A 15,122-nucleotide genomic window follows, 5' to 3' on the forward strand; every position below is an offset into this window, starting at 1 on the left:
CCGTAGTCCTGTGGGAAAGAGGGAAGCGGTGAAGGAGGCACTTGCTCCTCGGTTCTGCCACTTCTGTGAAGTTGCCCTTTGCTGGTGTGAAGCCCTCTGTCCTGGTTTGAAAGACAGGTGTCTGCGGAGGAAGGCAGGAGCCTCCCTTGAAATGGAAAATGCAACCCCCTTCCCTCCAAATTATTATAATTTTGAAATTAAGGGGCCTTCAGGCAAAGATATGGGGAATAGGAATAACAGTTCTTTACTAATATATATATATATATAACACAAGGCAGGGAAAATAAACCCAAACAACCCACTGGTTTACACTGACAGAGTCAGAACTACAACCTGACCCCCTGTTAGGGGGTCAGTAGCAGTCCGATAAGATGCTGGCTGCAGTCCTCCTGAAGCGATGGGTGTAGTTCTGTGGAAGCAGCGATCAGGTAAAAGGGTCTGGTCTTCCTCCGAAGGTCCAGCGGTAGGTAGGTAGCTCTTGTCCTCTGGAACTCCAGTGGGGGGAAAAACTCCTCTGGGAATCCAGTGGAAGAAGGCTGCTAGGGTGTTGGAGATCTCAGTTTTTATTTGGCCTGGACTGCTTGGCTCCTTCCCCCCGGGCGGAGCATCTCACCATGGGATGGGGAGTCGTGAGGCAGTTCCTTGATGGGCCATGAACAGGAGATAGTCCAGGAGGGAGTTACCGATGGGTCAGGCGATAAGGCATTGTTGTGCCCATTGACAGGAGATAGTCCAGAGGGGGGAGGCAGGGAGCACCGCCCCGCCTGGCCTCAACAGCTCCTGAAGATGGTGATAGAATACTTTTTTTTTTTCCTTTTGGCACATTTTACACTGTAACCCAGGACACCCTCTCCTGGCTGGGCTGTGAGGATGCGGGGTGGAGGGAAGCCTGGGTACCGCTGGTGTAGATGCACCTTGTGCTGTTCCATCTTCTTACCAAACGGTGTTCTCAAAGCCAGAGTGTGGCTGTCCCAAGGGTGACGACTGGAGCATGGCCACAGCTGGTATGAGACGGAAGAGGACCTAAAGCTTTCCCTGATTCTTGCAATACCAAGAGCTCGATTCACTGCCTTTCTGCAGCACTGGGATTTTCTGATCTTGGCAGCCTTTTGTCCATCTGAGTGGCCCTTTGCAGCTCCTGTACTTGTCACCCCAAGCCTCAGGAGCCATTTCAGCAGAGCCCCAGCTTCTTCTTGAACACAGGGTCAGCAAGAGGGATGTGTGCTCTTACCCAGTGCTCTGTTGGGGTCTCGGTTCCTGGTCAGGGCCGGGGATGCAGACGGGGAGCCTAGCTCTGCTCTGGGCACTCTTCCCACTGGGAGCAGATCCCTGCAGCAGCAGTGGCGAGGCTTGGCACAGCAGCAGCTTGGATGGAGGTGGGGGTTGGGTGAGTTGTGGCAGAGGAGAGGATCTCTTGGCCATCAGTTAGTCAGAGTGAGGCTGCCAGAGCAAGCACCTGCTGTGCATCCAGCTGTACACCACGCCTGAACCAAGCGCAGCGGTGAGCCTGGGATCAGCGGGGGGATGTACCCGAAGAGGGCAGTGCCATGCCACGTTCCTCCCCAGCCTTTCCAGAGAGTGGCTTCCCCAGCCCTGGCTGCTGTCATGGAGAAGGGCTCTCGTGGTCTGCAGGGCTTGATAGAAACGCTGAACCTCAAGGATTTCTTGAAGGAAAATGATCTTGGTTCATGATAATTGGGGGTTTTTTGTGTGGTTTTTTTTGTTTTTTTTTTTTTTTCTGAGGTGTAGCAATTACCTTAAAGAAGAAACCCTTACAGGTAGCTGTCACTGAAATGCCTGTTCTGCCTTATGACAACCCGCTCTCCTCACTAGCCTGGGCAAAAGTACACATCTGCCCAACGCTAAATCAGATGTGCTCTTCCTCCTGTTTACATTTCTTCCTTGCCTTGCTGCCTTGACTCCTCATCTGTATCGAAGGCTGCAGGTTCATCCCTCTGCCGGAGGGTCCCCTGAGCTTCGCTGGAGCTGTCGGTCCCCACGTGTGTCCCCAACAGTTTTCCCTTTGCACCCGCCCTAGGGTGGCTTCTGCAGGGAAATGCTTCTGGTTTAAAACTTGCTTGTCTAGGGAGAAAACGGGGAAGAAATAGCTGTTTATCAGTCTGCGTGCTGCTGTGAGAAGGGGGGCCAGACCCTGTCCCTGTCTGGGGAGGGTCATGTCTAGGATGCTGGGACCTGTGTGTTGATGCAGTGTGCTGGTCTGCCTGTGCTGGGAGAGGAGGGGGGGGGTTTGCTGGCTGTCTGCACGGCCTTCCAACGCGGATCTGTTCCAGGCAGGGGACCTGGCCTCTCGCCGCGGCAAAAAGGCAGTTGCCCTGAGATGCACGGCCCTGGGCATCCTTGCTGCCCCACGGATGCTGTGCTGGGGGGATGCTGGCACAACCCTGGCCCCATAGGCAGGGCTGCTGTGGCTGTCTCCAGACTGTGCCCGTGCCGTTTAGGAGGGGGAGTGAGCAGGGAGAGATGGGGAAAGTCCAGCTGCCCTTCCTCTGCCTCGGGATCCGTGGGTGGTTTGCTCCAGACAGCAGGATCTGGCCCCATGCCTGCTGATGGCTTGGAAAGCCTGTTCTGCAGAGAGCTGTCAGGGAAGGGAGCGGGCGTTCCTGGGCTGCTGCTCTGCTCCATAGGAGGAAAGTCTTCAAACAGCAATTAGCTAACGTTGCCATTTCCAGAGAAACAGCTCTTGGCGCGCTGGACAATGGGCTGCAGGAGGCAAACAGGTTAAAAGCTCTAATTCTGGTAAGTTATATTTAGGTGGGCTTTTTTTCCTTTCAAAGGAAGGTAGGTTAAAAAGGCTCTGACTCCTTTAAATAGACTTTTCTTCCCTTAACCAGCTAGGAGCTCCATTAGGAGCACTGGCTGTTCCTTTCCACCCAGCCAGGACAGCTGTCCTGGTGCTCGTGACACATGCTGAACGCAGCAGCACTTGGGTATCTGGAAACCTGCCCTTACATCAGCAGCAGAGGGGGTGAAATAAAAGGGTCTGTTTCCCCTCGGCAGCTGTCAAAAGGAAGGCGTTATCTGCTGCTGTTTGCTGGTATTATTATTTATTCTATTAGCTGAAGCATAGTAGTGTAAAAGATAATTTCGTCTGGGTTAATGCAGCGCAATGCAAAACTCATTACCAAGCCAGAACTGTGCTCTCCTGCTGCCCTCCCTAGGTGCCCGAATGTCCCCGGTCCCCTCTCGTGGCACAGGCTGGGGCAGCAGGGCAGCTGGGGGCCTGCGGAGGGGAACTGATTTCGATAAGCCACGGCTGTGGCTTGTGTGGGAATGAGCACAGAGCTCACTTCCCAGCCTCTAGTGCCAAGGTTGCCTCCAGAATTGCCTCCTGCCGCCTTTGGTGGCGTTCAGCCCTGATGCGAGCGGGCGCTGCTGGTGCTGCCATCCTGGAGCTGGAGCTGTCGCTTAACGTGGGCAGGCAGGAGCATCTGTCCCCCACCACTTCCCTGTTAGCCTGCTGCGATGAAGGCAAAAAGCCATCTGCCTGCAGAGGTTGAGCTCCGTGGTCGGCGATGTTCGCTAACCAGAGAAATCCCTGCTAGGGGAAGGCGGGGAGAGGGTGGTGCGGTGAGAGGTACCACCTCATCCTCTGAATTCACTGAAATACGGACCTTCCGTATGTTGCTGTGCTGTTGATCATGAAACCAGACCCACGGCTCTTCACGTGATACCAAATCTCCTGACGTGCCCTTCTTGCAGCTGCTGAAAGAGGCTCAACATGGGGCAATGGTCCTGGGCTGCTCCTGCCTGGGTATCTCCTCTTTCTCATGAGGTCAGTGTGGCCAGATGGGGTCTTGCCCTCAGGAGGAGCCTCTAGTTCCAGGTTCACACTGATCTTGCAAAGCACCTCGACTCCTGGTGACATTTGCATGACACAGCTGGTTGAAGAACCCTTTTACAGAGCGGAGTCGTTCATTACGAGCCAGCATTTGCAGACAAACAATTACTGGGTCACTGGCGCTTGCCCTGGGACCTGTCTGGGGCACCCGAGACCTGCTGGGGGCTGAGAGGTACCTGCAGCCTGATGGTCTACTTAGTGTGGTGGCAGCCTGACCCAGCCCACCACGGAGCAGCCATGACCCTTTGGTATTCCATGATTTCGTCTAAATTCTGCTCCCTTTCGTTGTCAAAACCTTGTCATGTATCCAGTGATATTAAGTCTAGGACCACCATGTTCTGGATGTTTATAAATTATAAGGGAAACAGATTTCTTCCTTAATCCCCTGAGCTTTTCTCATTCCTTCATTGTGTTAGTTAATACGTTGTTTAAGCTGTATGTCAGCCCTTGTTCTTGCTTGCTGTAGAGAAGGCTGGCTTGTCAGCACTTTTGCCTCCTTCCTTTTCCCATCAGCATCAGAGCGCTTGGGCAGAGCTGCTCCACGTTACTTCTGCAGGAGCATATCTTCTTGCATCTCCTCCTTCTGCATCACCTGAAGGTTTCCGGGTCTCTGTTTCACACAAAGAGGTTTCCTTGCCTCCGTCACAGTGGGATGCAGAGGTGCCTGAGCTAACTCTGAGTGAGGAATCGTGGAGTCCAGAAGAGCAGGGCTGCTTTAAATGAGGCTCTTGCCCTCTGTAATCATCCCATCTCGAGAAGCACAAGGAATTATCTCAAGCTGCAGGGCTTCTTCTCAAGGTAGGTTGGTCAATATTGGCCTTGCTACCCAAGAGTGGTCCTGGCAGCGCATGGGCTGCCAGCCTCAGTGGGGGAACACGGAGACACCAACCGATAACACCCTTTGCTGGCTGGTTTGATGCATTATGCTTTCCCAGAACCACGTTTGCCCCCCACGCTGGGTGCTTTCTTGCCCCACTGGAGCAGGGGCTGGGCTGGGCAGGCTGTGATCCCCAGCACGGTGCGCAGGGGAGCACAGCGCTCCCAAGGTGGCTCACAGAGGGTGAGAGGAGCTGACAGAAGCTTTTTTGCATCCGTTGCTTTGGCGTATCTGGGCCTGCCTCCCCGTGCCTACTCCTTTTCCCCAAATATTGCTGCTTTTGGATAACTCTTAGCAGCTGTGCCCGTCTCCCTCCTCCTGAAGTGATGTGCGGCTCTGAGCTCCCCTGCGCGGCTGTGGTTCCGCCGACGTTCATGGTGGCTCCCCGCTGCGGCGCTTGGCTTGTTCTCCCACCTCTGGTGCCACCAGCCGAGCGCTCCCCTCCCCGTGCTCTCGTAGCCGGCACAGCCTTGTTCCCAAACGCTGCTGGAAAGCTGCTCTTTCGGAGCAGAGCCCACCCATGGGTGAGATGCTGTCACGCTCTGCCCACGCGCCTGCCTGCGGGGGCTTGATTTGTTTGCTCCCCTTCCCCAGAGCAGCGGGGAGGGCAGAGCTCGCTGCGGCAGGCAGAGGCACCTCCTTCCCCCCTGCCTGCAAGGGAGGGTGACGAGGCTCCTTTTGTTCCCGTGGCTGGGTGGGAGGTGGCACCGAGGCCCTTTCTCCCCCTGTGACTCAGGAGAAGGCTGCTCTGTGCCAGGAGCTGGCAGGCTGTTTTCAGGCTTTTTGGAGGGGGCATGGGGGGGGGGGGGGGGATTTGGAGGCTGTGTCCTCTTTTGCTGCCCAGGAGGGCTCGGAGCAGGCTCCTGCATGCCTGCCCTCCCTTTTGAAGGGTGGGGAGAATTTATTGCTATTACTCTTGTGGCTTTTGTGAAGTTTAATCTGACGAGACGAGTGCTGTAACTGCTTGGGATGTTGTTTGCACCTGTCCCTGCCCCACCAACCCACTGCCCTCCGAAACCCCTTCGCCAAATCGCTGCGGGGCCAAAGCAAGCTTTGTCCTGGCAGAAAGGAGCTTGTGGCACCTCTCCCCTTGGCTCCTCCCGCCCGTGACTGGCACGAGTGGTGTTTGTTGGCAGGTATCCCTCCCTGCGCTGCTGCCTGCCTCGTGCTTCTTCCCAAGAGGAACAAGCTGCACATGATGGCTTCTGAGAGAAATCGGGCTCCCAGATGTCAGGACACATGCCCTGGGCAGAAGGAAATGAGCTGGAAATCTGGGCTTCACCTGGGTGCAAGTTATTCCGGGCTTTGCTGGGGCAAGACCTTGGCCCCGTACAGCTGCTTATCGGCTGCCTGTGGTGCCCGCTTCCCTCTGCTGTGGCTGGAGCGGAGAGGTGGGGACCTTGGCAAACCAACCCTGCTGCCCCTGGGGAAACAGCGCGGGGTGGAAAAACGCTTGGGCATGGTTCTCCGGCTGCACCCGCCGGGCTGACAGCCCTTTGAGGGGACGTGGAACTTACTGAGCTGGTCTGGGGAGCTGGGAGGTGGTACCGTGGCAGGGGAGATGCTGGCTGTCCCAGAGGTGTCCTTGCCCCCCATGTCCCTGAATGAATGTGGGACCAGCGGGTTTAAAGCCCAGCTCTGGCTCCCCGGGTGCTCCCAGGACCGCAGGCAGCAGGGATTAGCTGGCTTGAGCTGCTGCAGGTTTATCCATCGGCAGTAACGCTGCCAGCCCTGGGGGACAGTGTGACTCGGGGTCCCTGGGGTCCTTGGAGAGAAGCACTTCGGCGAGCCAGGCTGAAGCTGGCTGCCAGGCATCTGCTTTTTCGGGAGCTCCCGTGGGCTGCACACCCTTCGGCACGCGAGGCTGAATCCTGTCCCTTGCCCTTCACGAGTTCTCTCTGGTCCCTGCAGCAGCCCCCTGCCCCGTTGGCGTGCCGGCCCGACCTCACCGCGCACCGGGAGCTCCCTGGTCGCCGTGGCCGAGCCACCTCCACCCCTCGCCCGGCTGCTGCGGCCGCGCATCTTCCCAGCCGCGTGCTCCGGCTGCCCAGCCCGAGCCCTGGCCGCGTGGGGGGCGGCCTGCCCCTCGCTCCCTGCCCGTCCCGTCTTGCAGGAGAGCCCAACCTGACCACCCAGCTCGTTCGATTTTGTTTTGGTTCACGTTACGGTCGAGGATAAAGTTGCAGATATTTCTCTGCAGCGATAGGATCTCGCCAGCCAGCTCTCCTTTAATAAGATCCCGGGCGTTTGAGGGGCCTGATTACTCTTATCTCCCCTCTGCAGATGTACGTTACCCCCATCTCTTGCCAGACGGGGAGGAAGCAGCCAAAATGCTGCTACCCAGCCCAGTTTATAGAAAATGCCACAACCCCTTCTCTAGCCCGTAAATAAAAGGAGGTTGGGTGCTAAAGCAAGGCATGAACACGCGTTGCCCACGCTTCTGCAGCTCTTGGGGCCTCCTGGAAGCTGTCTGATGTGAAGGAGATTGTCCCCAGCCAGAGAAGTGAGTGCCAGAGCATATGTCCTGGCTAGAGTGGCCACTGTGAGCAGAAAATGTGGAAAAATAAGCGGAAAGAGGAAGGGGAAGCTGGGAATCAACAGCGCTTCATCCAGTATAGAGCCTGGAAAATGTAGAAATTGTGAAGGGAAGTGAAAAAATGAAATGAGAAACTTTGGAGGAATTTCTAGCAGTGAGGAGGAGGAACTGATTTTTAGCCTATATTAAAAAAAAAAAAAAAGGGGGGGGGGGAGAAAAAAAGCTCTTAGCAATGCTATTGGAATTGGAAAAGCAGAGCGTGTGATGTTATCTGTGGAGAAGGGATGACGCCTTCGGCCTGCGCGACGGCGGATGCGTGTGGCTCTGTCTCCGCTCCTGCCGCAGCCGAGGCTCCCGTCAGGAGCGTTTGGGAGGCGCGAGCGGCGGGGGGCAGGCAGGTTCCCCCGGCTCCTGCCCTGGGGCTGGAGAGGAGCGAGGAGCAGCTCTCCGGTGAACCCCGAGCGGCGCAGGAGGTGAGCTGCTCTCCAGGCTGGGCTTTTCTGAGAAACGGTCGATGAAGTTCTGTGGGAGGTTGTGTAACGATTGACCTCACAGGAACGGGTCTTATTAAAGCACGGAGCCGGCTTAGCTTGCGGCCAGGTCAAGCTGTATCGCTGATGATATCGGTGCTGTTCAGAAATTTATACTTTTCTTTGATCGGAAGGTCTTTGCCTCTGCTTTGTTGCACCCTGGTACAGAACCAGGCCTGGGGCGCAGCTCTGTGTTTCCCCAGAGGCTGTCTCCTCTCCCTGGGCCGGGCTGAGCTGTCGGACCAGCACCGGCCTGGCTTGCGAAGCCGTTTTTTTTTTGGGTTTGCTTGCTGACGTTGGGGCAGTGCCACCCATCCCTCTGAACCAGGGGAGCCCCTTGGCCACGGCAGCCCCGGCAGGCTGCCTGCAGCACTGGGGCTCTTTGAGATCCCTCAGTGCCACGCAGAGGAACCCACCCCTAATTGCTTTCAAAATTCCCCGTTGCCATGACGACGCACCAAGCGTGATGCGCTCAAGCGCTGTCTCTCCGCTCCCAGGTCTTGCATTGCCACCAGAAAGCCGTGTGTGTACCTCTGTATGTACATGTGCTTTATTCCAGCTTTCAAAGGTGGTTTATAATCCCCTTGGAGCGTGAGCAGAATCTCTCCTGAGCTGGTGAAGGGTTTACTTAAAAGGTCTGATAATAAGGTTAAGGAGAGGCCAACAGCCGCTCACCCTGCTGCTGAGAGCTTCGGCAGCTAAATTTATCCCCTTGAGTCATTACTGAGTCAGCAAATCGGGGGCAGAAAATCTTGGTTTCTCTCTTCTTCCTTTTTTTCCAACAGCCATGCACCCAAAGCAGGCTCCGGGTTGGCTTGGTTTCTGTCCTAATCCAACACGTTACCTGCCTGCACGGCTTTCCCCTGGAGCATCCTTGACCCTGTCCAGAAGCAGCAAGAGCTCCTTTCTCTGCCACCTGCCGTGACGAGTGACCTGTCCGCAGGCGAGCAGCAGCCTTTCCCATTGTTAGTGGTCTGGAGCGGGGAACGGTCTGGTTAGCCTTGTCTCTTGCTGGGTAAGCACTGGTGGAGGCTGGGGGAGGGTAGAGCATCCCTAGAGCTGCTTGGAAACACGGCAACGAGTAAAGGTCCGTTCAGATGCTCTCCTCCCAGCATGGTGCACCAGAGCGCCGCAGCACAGCTAGTAGCAACGGAAGAGCTCCGAAAAACCCGCTTGAGCGTTAAAATAAGCAACGTCAGCAGATCCAGATTTGCTGAACCTCCAGAGCCGCTCTGGGCGATGCTTCAGCTTCCTCCAGACTGGCCTGTCCCTGTGCTGTGTGTGCCACCAGCCGGCCCTCTCCAGAGGAGGGACGGGCTCCGAGGACCCCAGGAGGCTGCGATGGAGCAGGATCGGCCAGAGCTCAGTGCTGTGCCTGGTGGAGACCCTCTCCCAGGACGGAGCAGGCCAGCAGGCTGTCCAGGCAGCTTCTTGCAGTCCCCAGAAAGTAAATCCTGGGAGTGGAGTCCCCGCTGGTAGGTGATTGTATCAATTTGTATTAGATCCCACTGAGTGTGTTTTGCATAATTTGTTTCCCAGAATGAAGTGTTTTACAAGTGTAGCATTTAATCACCTTGCAAAAGGGAATGAAAAAACTACCTCCACCCCTGGGGCTGGGAAATAGCTAGAAGGGAATCTAGAAAAGAGACTGTGTGCTCACCCCATCGTATTAGCTGGGCTGGAGAGCCCAGAAGAGCTGGTGTTTGTGCTTGCAGGCAGCCAGGGGTTGGAGGGTGAAAAAGCCCATGCTGAAAACACCAGGCATGGAGATGTCCAAGTGGAGCAGAGCCCCAGTGTCCTGCCCGGGAGCTGGAGTTGCTCCCCAGCTTGCTGTGCTTGCCCTCCCAGGGGCCGTGGTGCCTGGCTGAAGGAAGGAGGAGGTGCAGCAGATACTGTCCGTCCAAAGCCTCTGCAAGCCACGGCTCCCGAAACATAGCTCTTCCCTTGAGCCCTGGTGCTCCCCTCACTTCTGTTTTTAATGGAGACACCCCAAAACCTGGCAGTAGAAGTATCTTCCTAGCTGAGGGGGTGTGTTTCTAGCAACGAGCTGGATCCAAGCAAACCTTGGATTCAGAAGCAATGCTGAGAGCAGCCGAGCCAAGAACTGCCCCTGGCCTCTCTGCAGGAGAAGGGAGCACCACCAGGCTCTGCACAGGACCTGGCCCTTCCTTGAGGCAGAGGTACCTCTGTTTTGCTTCAGGATTGCTGGTGGGTCACGCTTCTTCCCGGCACGTGGAGGTAAATCGGTGACCTGTTGGGCAGTGAAGGGCACCGTGAGCGATGGGTGCTCCTCGCCCTGTTCTGGGTGTTTGCACACCGGCGACGGATGCTGGGCGGAGAGGCTGCCACTCTCACTGTCGTGTTTTTGTTATTCACAGTAGGCGAAGGGTGAAAAATCAGAGTAATGGCCAAGGAGACCGTATGCACTTGACTTCTCTTGCCCATGGCGGGAGCGATTAATCTAGCTCAGGCGCTGCAGCGGGGCGAGACCACAAGGTTACGCAGCCTCGAGCCTGTGCGCTCCAGGAGCTGAGGATGATGCTGGACCAGCGGCAGCAAGGTGTGTTCCCCCTCCCTCTCCCTGCCTTGCCTTTGATCTGCTGCTGGGGGCGAATATCACTCCCTGTTGGGAGCCGGTTGAACCCAGGCTGGCGGAGCAGCGGGAGCCCCACCGCTGCTAATGAGATGTTTGCCGCTCGCTGGCTGACACGGCGGTGGGTGCGTGGTGCTGCCTGAGACCTGCGCCGATAAACCGAGCCTCCCGGAGATGGAGCGGCTTCCCCTTGCTACGAGGCTGTTGCCTGCTCCCCCTTATCGAACAGGATCTCTCCTCCGAGAGCCTCTTCAGCCTCCTCTGTAGCCTGACGAACCGCTGAGGTCTGATCCCGCCGGCAAGCGCAGCGAAGGGAGAGCGGGCCTGCCTGCCAGCGGTCCCTGCTCTGAGCCTGGAGCAGGACAGTCAGGGGTCTGCAGGAGGCTGCTGGACTTCTGTGCTGCAAAGGGCACGGCTGTCCCCTTTGTGGAGGGGGTCTGAGCCTGGCACCGTGGCTCCGGCGGGTGTTGGTGGAGAACCACCCCACGCTGAGCCAGCATGCCCCTCGTTTGGCTGCGCTGGTTGGGGCCAAAGACGCTTTTTGTAGGTAGCTGGTGACGCCTGTGTCCTGAACAGGAAAGGTCTTGGCCCCCCCCCGCCTGGGAGCATGACCTGCCCCTCGGAGTAACGACATCCCGGGGAAGTGCTGTCTGCAGTCCTGGCTTTGAGAAGCCACGAAGGGTGGGCGATGCAGTGCAGATGGTGTTGAGGGGATGGGCGGCTGCCTCTCCCCCGTTATTTATTATGCCATAAAATCCAAGGCAACGTACATCAGTAGATGCTGCGAAGGGTTTCGTGCGTGTCAGCCGTGCATGTGACGGAGCAGACGCTCTTTCAAGACAAGGGGCTCCGTGAACGGAGGCTGGTGTGCTCGATAGGGCAGCCTTCAGCTCCCTGCCCCTTCCCCTGGCTGTGACACGGAACCGCTTCCCCAGAGCGCCCCGTCGCCACGGGCTGGGAAGGCTGGGTCCCCCTCGGCAGCGGGGTCTCGCCTGCGCGGGTACCTGCTGAGAGGGTTTTCTGCAGGCTCTGTGCTCAGAGCTGCTTGTGACGATGGCCAACACCGTCCCCGAGGCAGGGGCGGCTGCCCGGGGAGGCAGGGAGCACTGGGGGGCTGCTCGGAGGAGCCGAGGCTCCCGCTGGCTGATTCTCCCAGGGAACAAGATGTGTGCCGTCGCGCTCTCTGTGCACGTGCACCCCTGACAGCTCCTGAGCCCCTCGGAAGGTCTCAGCTGCATGTGACAGCAGAGCTGTCACCGGCGCTGACGGGGGGTGTTCCTGCACGAAGGTGTTCCTGCACGGAGGTGTTCCTGCACGGAGGTGTTCCTACACGGAGGTGTTCCTGTGCTTCTTCCTGTGAAACGTGCAACCGGGTGGGAGAGGGTGACGGTGAGCACCACTGCAGAGGGACAAGCCAGCACACCCCCCCACCTGGGGCACGCGGGAACAAGTCCTACACGCGTGTGGCCCACTCATGGGTGAAAGCTTTGGCCGGCGGTGACAACTTAGACGTCAAGCTTGGGTGAACCAGGAGACATAAATCCCAGTATTTGGAATTAGTGCAGGTAATTCGTTTTAAAGGCAGACAAATCCCTTTCCTGCAGGAGCCTGCTTGTCACAGGAGACGTTCCTCATCTCCAGGAGAGTTACTCCAGTTGAACAGATCCGGCCCTCTCTGGGGAGATGGTCTCTGGAGTTGCTGATCACTGGGTTTGGGGATTTTTTTCCTAATGCTTGTGGGTGATTGTTTCCTCCTCCTCCTCCCTTTTGTCTTTCTGCAGCATCACAGGGTTGGGAAGGACCATCTGCTGATTTGATTAATGGTCCTTTTCTGAAAAAGCAACAGAGACAAACATCCTCCTGAATGTGGCAAAGAGAAATGGAGAAACAGGCTGGCTAATTTTCAGCCATTATTTTGGAACCCGAACTCCTTCCCAGTATCAATTTAGCTATTATTTCAAAAACTAATTAATCTTCACTCAGGCAGCTCCAAGGGACCTCTGTTTAGATAATTAACAGCCCATGGATTATGAAAAGTCTTTCTTTTGGATCCTGCTTGCCTTTGAGAACACTCCTGCTATCATCCTGCTTACCAGCTCCTTTCATCAATCCATCTTTTTTTGACAATTAAGAGCAAATAATTAGCCATGATGGATTTTGCTTGCTTTCTTGCAGCTCACTTACAATTTTTTTTTGGTCCTTAAATGTTCTTCAGCTGGGCAAATTTTTTGGTGGTTTTGCAGTTAATTACAGCCCAGCAGGGCAAGGCACTGCTGTTACCAGGAGGAACTGGAGGAAGGTTTCACTTGGCTTGTGGAGAAGCTGGGCAATAAGATATGAGAAAGGAGATCCTAGAACGATAGGGGATGGGATTTCCCGCCCCCCTCCAGTCTTGCACGATGCAACGTGAACTTACCCCCCCCCATTGCTGTGCTGGGGCCGGGCTGACCCCCCTCCCTGGGGAGTCTCATCCTGGCTTCTCACTCGCCGCTCCAGCTTTGATCCTCTTGCTGCGCTGGATGGCGAGACGCCCCCGAGCTGCCAGGGCTGTGGGAGAGCTCTGCTCAGCAAAGCAGAGGCGATGGGGTCCACGGAGCCGGAGGCAGCGGGCGGGGGAGCAGGGCTGCATCTGTGCAGACCCCGAGCAGCTCCGTCCGCGCCCTGCGTGCTGGCTGGCCACGGGGAAGGGCACGGGGGCTGGCAGCGGTGGCGGGGCGATGCTGCGCTTAACGAGTCTGAACGGCAGCCACGGGTGACAGCACGCTGCCGCTGCGTCCACCCAGAGCTGCAGGCCTTCACTGAGCAGCCCGGAGTTTGCTTGCTCTTCTGCTGAGGGTGAGGAGCCGGAGCAGTGAGGAGCTTGGCCTCTCAAGCCTTTATCTCAATGAGATGATTTTGATGTTTTCTTCTTTTTAATCTTAACGTGGAGCCAAACTCTATTTGGTTCAAGGGCGGCTTTACTTGGCTGAGGGCTAGGAGAGTACCAAGGACGTAGTGTGGCTTGTACAGGGGTTTAGGGACCTTGGGGCGTGACACGGGGAGGGAGTAAACTGGAAGCAAAGCTGCTCTGGCTGCTGCCATTCTCGTTAGATCTGCCTGAGCCTGTGGCACATGAATTGCTCTGGACAAGAAGCACTGCAGGAGCAGCACTTTATCACCTTGAAGGAAACGATGAAACCTTCCCTCTGCTTGAGTGACTGAGAGGCGAAAACATGCGCAGAAAGGAGAAGCTGCCAATTCCCTGCATTGTTAAACGGGAATCGGAGAGGTGGCTCTAGCTGGTGTCAGCGTGGGCAGCATGAGGGAGGAATGGACTTGGGGATGAATCCTTGCAGTCCTTCCCATCTGGGACATGAGTTGAGCTGCCCTGCAGATGCACTGGTGGCACTGGAGGACACGCTCAAACTCAGCTTGATGTAGAGCAGCTCTCAGTTTTCCATCATACCTTGGGCTTTTAGCTCCTTAAGCATCAGTGATTTCTTAAATACAGGCTTGACTTGCGAGTTGAACGCTTGCGGTGTGTAGAGAGCCAACACTTCCCTCTTCTAACAGGACTTTGAGCTGCGTTTCCTGGGATCCCAACCTATTCATGGACCGTTCTGGGTGCCTGCAAGCTGGATGGGAGGGGGATGTGGCTGTCACTACCCACACTTGGGCTCTCCAGAGCTGATGGATGTCTAGACGAGTCCTGCAAGCCCGGCTAGGCACGAGAAGACCTGTGGTCGTGCACTCCTAGCACCATTGCTGAGACCAGATCCTGGCTTGGGTGGGCTTCAGTGCAAGTTTTGCCTTCTGAAGCGGGGTTTGTACGTGTCTTGTTTTCCTACGCTGCTTGGCAGGGTTTGCCCACCCACGTGCCCCTCGGCCATGCGTGCCCCAGGGGGTGGGATGCAGGGGGAGGCAGGATATCTGCACCCAGAGCAAAGCCCCACACACCCGCTCCATGCCCAGGAGGGGGCACGAGGCGATCCTCGGGGCTTTTGTAGTTTGTATCAATATTTCCTCAATTTTGGCGGGGAGGAAGATGAGGAGGAGAGGAAATGCTTCCTGTTATGAGGACAGGTTTAAGAGCACCTTCCCTGGGTAGGGCAGGGCGAGGGCCCAAACTCCCCCCAGCCCCTGAGCCCATCTCTTCTCTGGGCTCGAGTGGCACAAGGAGATTCATCAGGTTACTCTGGCTTTAAATAGCTGGCCGTGGATTCAGGCTCAAGCAGAAAGAAATACTTCCTGATGAGCTGCTTGCTTTTTCAAACAGATGATGCTTGTGCCCGATAAATCTCCGCAGGCAAAACTCCTTGGTCTAGCAGTTTGACTCCTAATTAAATATATGCCAAGATGGCACCTCGCCCTGCCTCAAGAAATATCGCCCTTCCACCTCCGCGTGCCTCTCGCCTCTTGCAACGCCGCAGTTTAAGGAGAGCCACTGAAAGACTCTGCTTCAATAAAACGGAGGAAAGAAATTCTCTCGCCACCTTTCCCATCTCTCTCCATTTCCCCCCCCCTCTGTGTATAAAGTTTGCTGGAGGCCCTGGAGCTCCAGCTTCTCGGAAAGCAAAGGGCTCTCGCGGGAGGGCTGGAACTCTCCCCATCAGGTCGGAGGCTGTCTCCTTTCAACAGCAATCAAAGAGAACAGCTGCCCGGGGAGGGAGCCGGAGCAGCGCCGCTGATCGAAATGTCACCCCCTGCATCCGCAGGCGCTGGGGGAGAGATGGAAAGGGGGGGTGGGG

The 15,122-nt window shown here is 56.4% G+C and overlaps 1 protein-coding gene across 2 annotated transcripts in view; it reads left to right on the forward strand.

Annotated features, from left to right (window-relative positions):
- Window positions 1-14,849, forward strand: part of SUDS3 (SIN3A corepressor complex component SDS3) — a 68,079-nt gene extending 53,230 nt beyond the window's left edge. The window contains exons 13-14 of one of the 2 annotated variants that reach the window (XR_015183919.1): window positions 13,948-14,201; window positions 14,651-14,849. The gene's annotated coding sequence lies outside the window, so the exon portion shown is untranslated. The remainder of the gene's footprint in view (window positions 1-13,947; window positions 14,202-14,650) is intronic. The other variant, XR_015183921.1, reaches the window with a different exon arrangement.
- Window positions 14,850-15,122: the final 273 nt, after the last annotated feature.

Source organism: Leptosomus discolor, chromosome 16, assembly GCF_034619465.1.
Source record: "Leptosomus discolor isolate bLepDis1 chromosome 16, bLepDis1.hap2, whole genome shotgun sequence".
Lineage (NCBI taxonomy): Eukaryota > Metazoa > Chordata > Aves > Leptosomiformes > Leptosomidae > Leptosomus > Leptosomus discolor.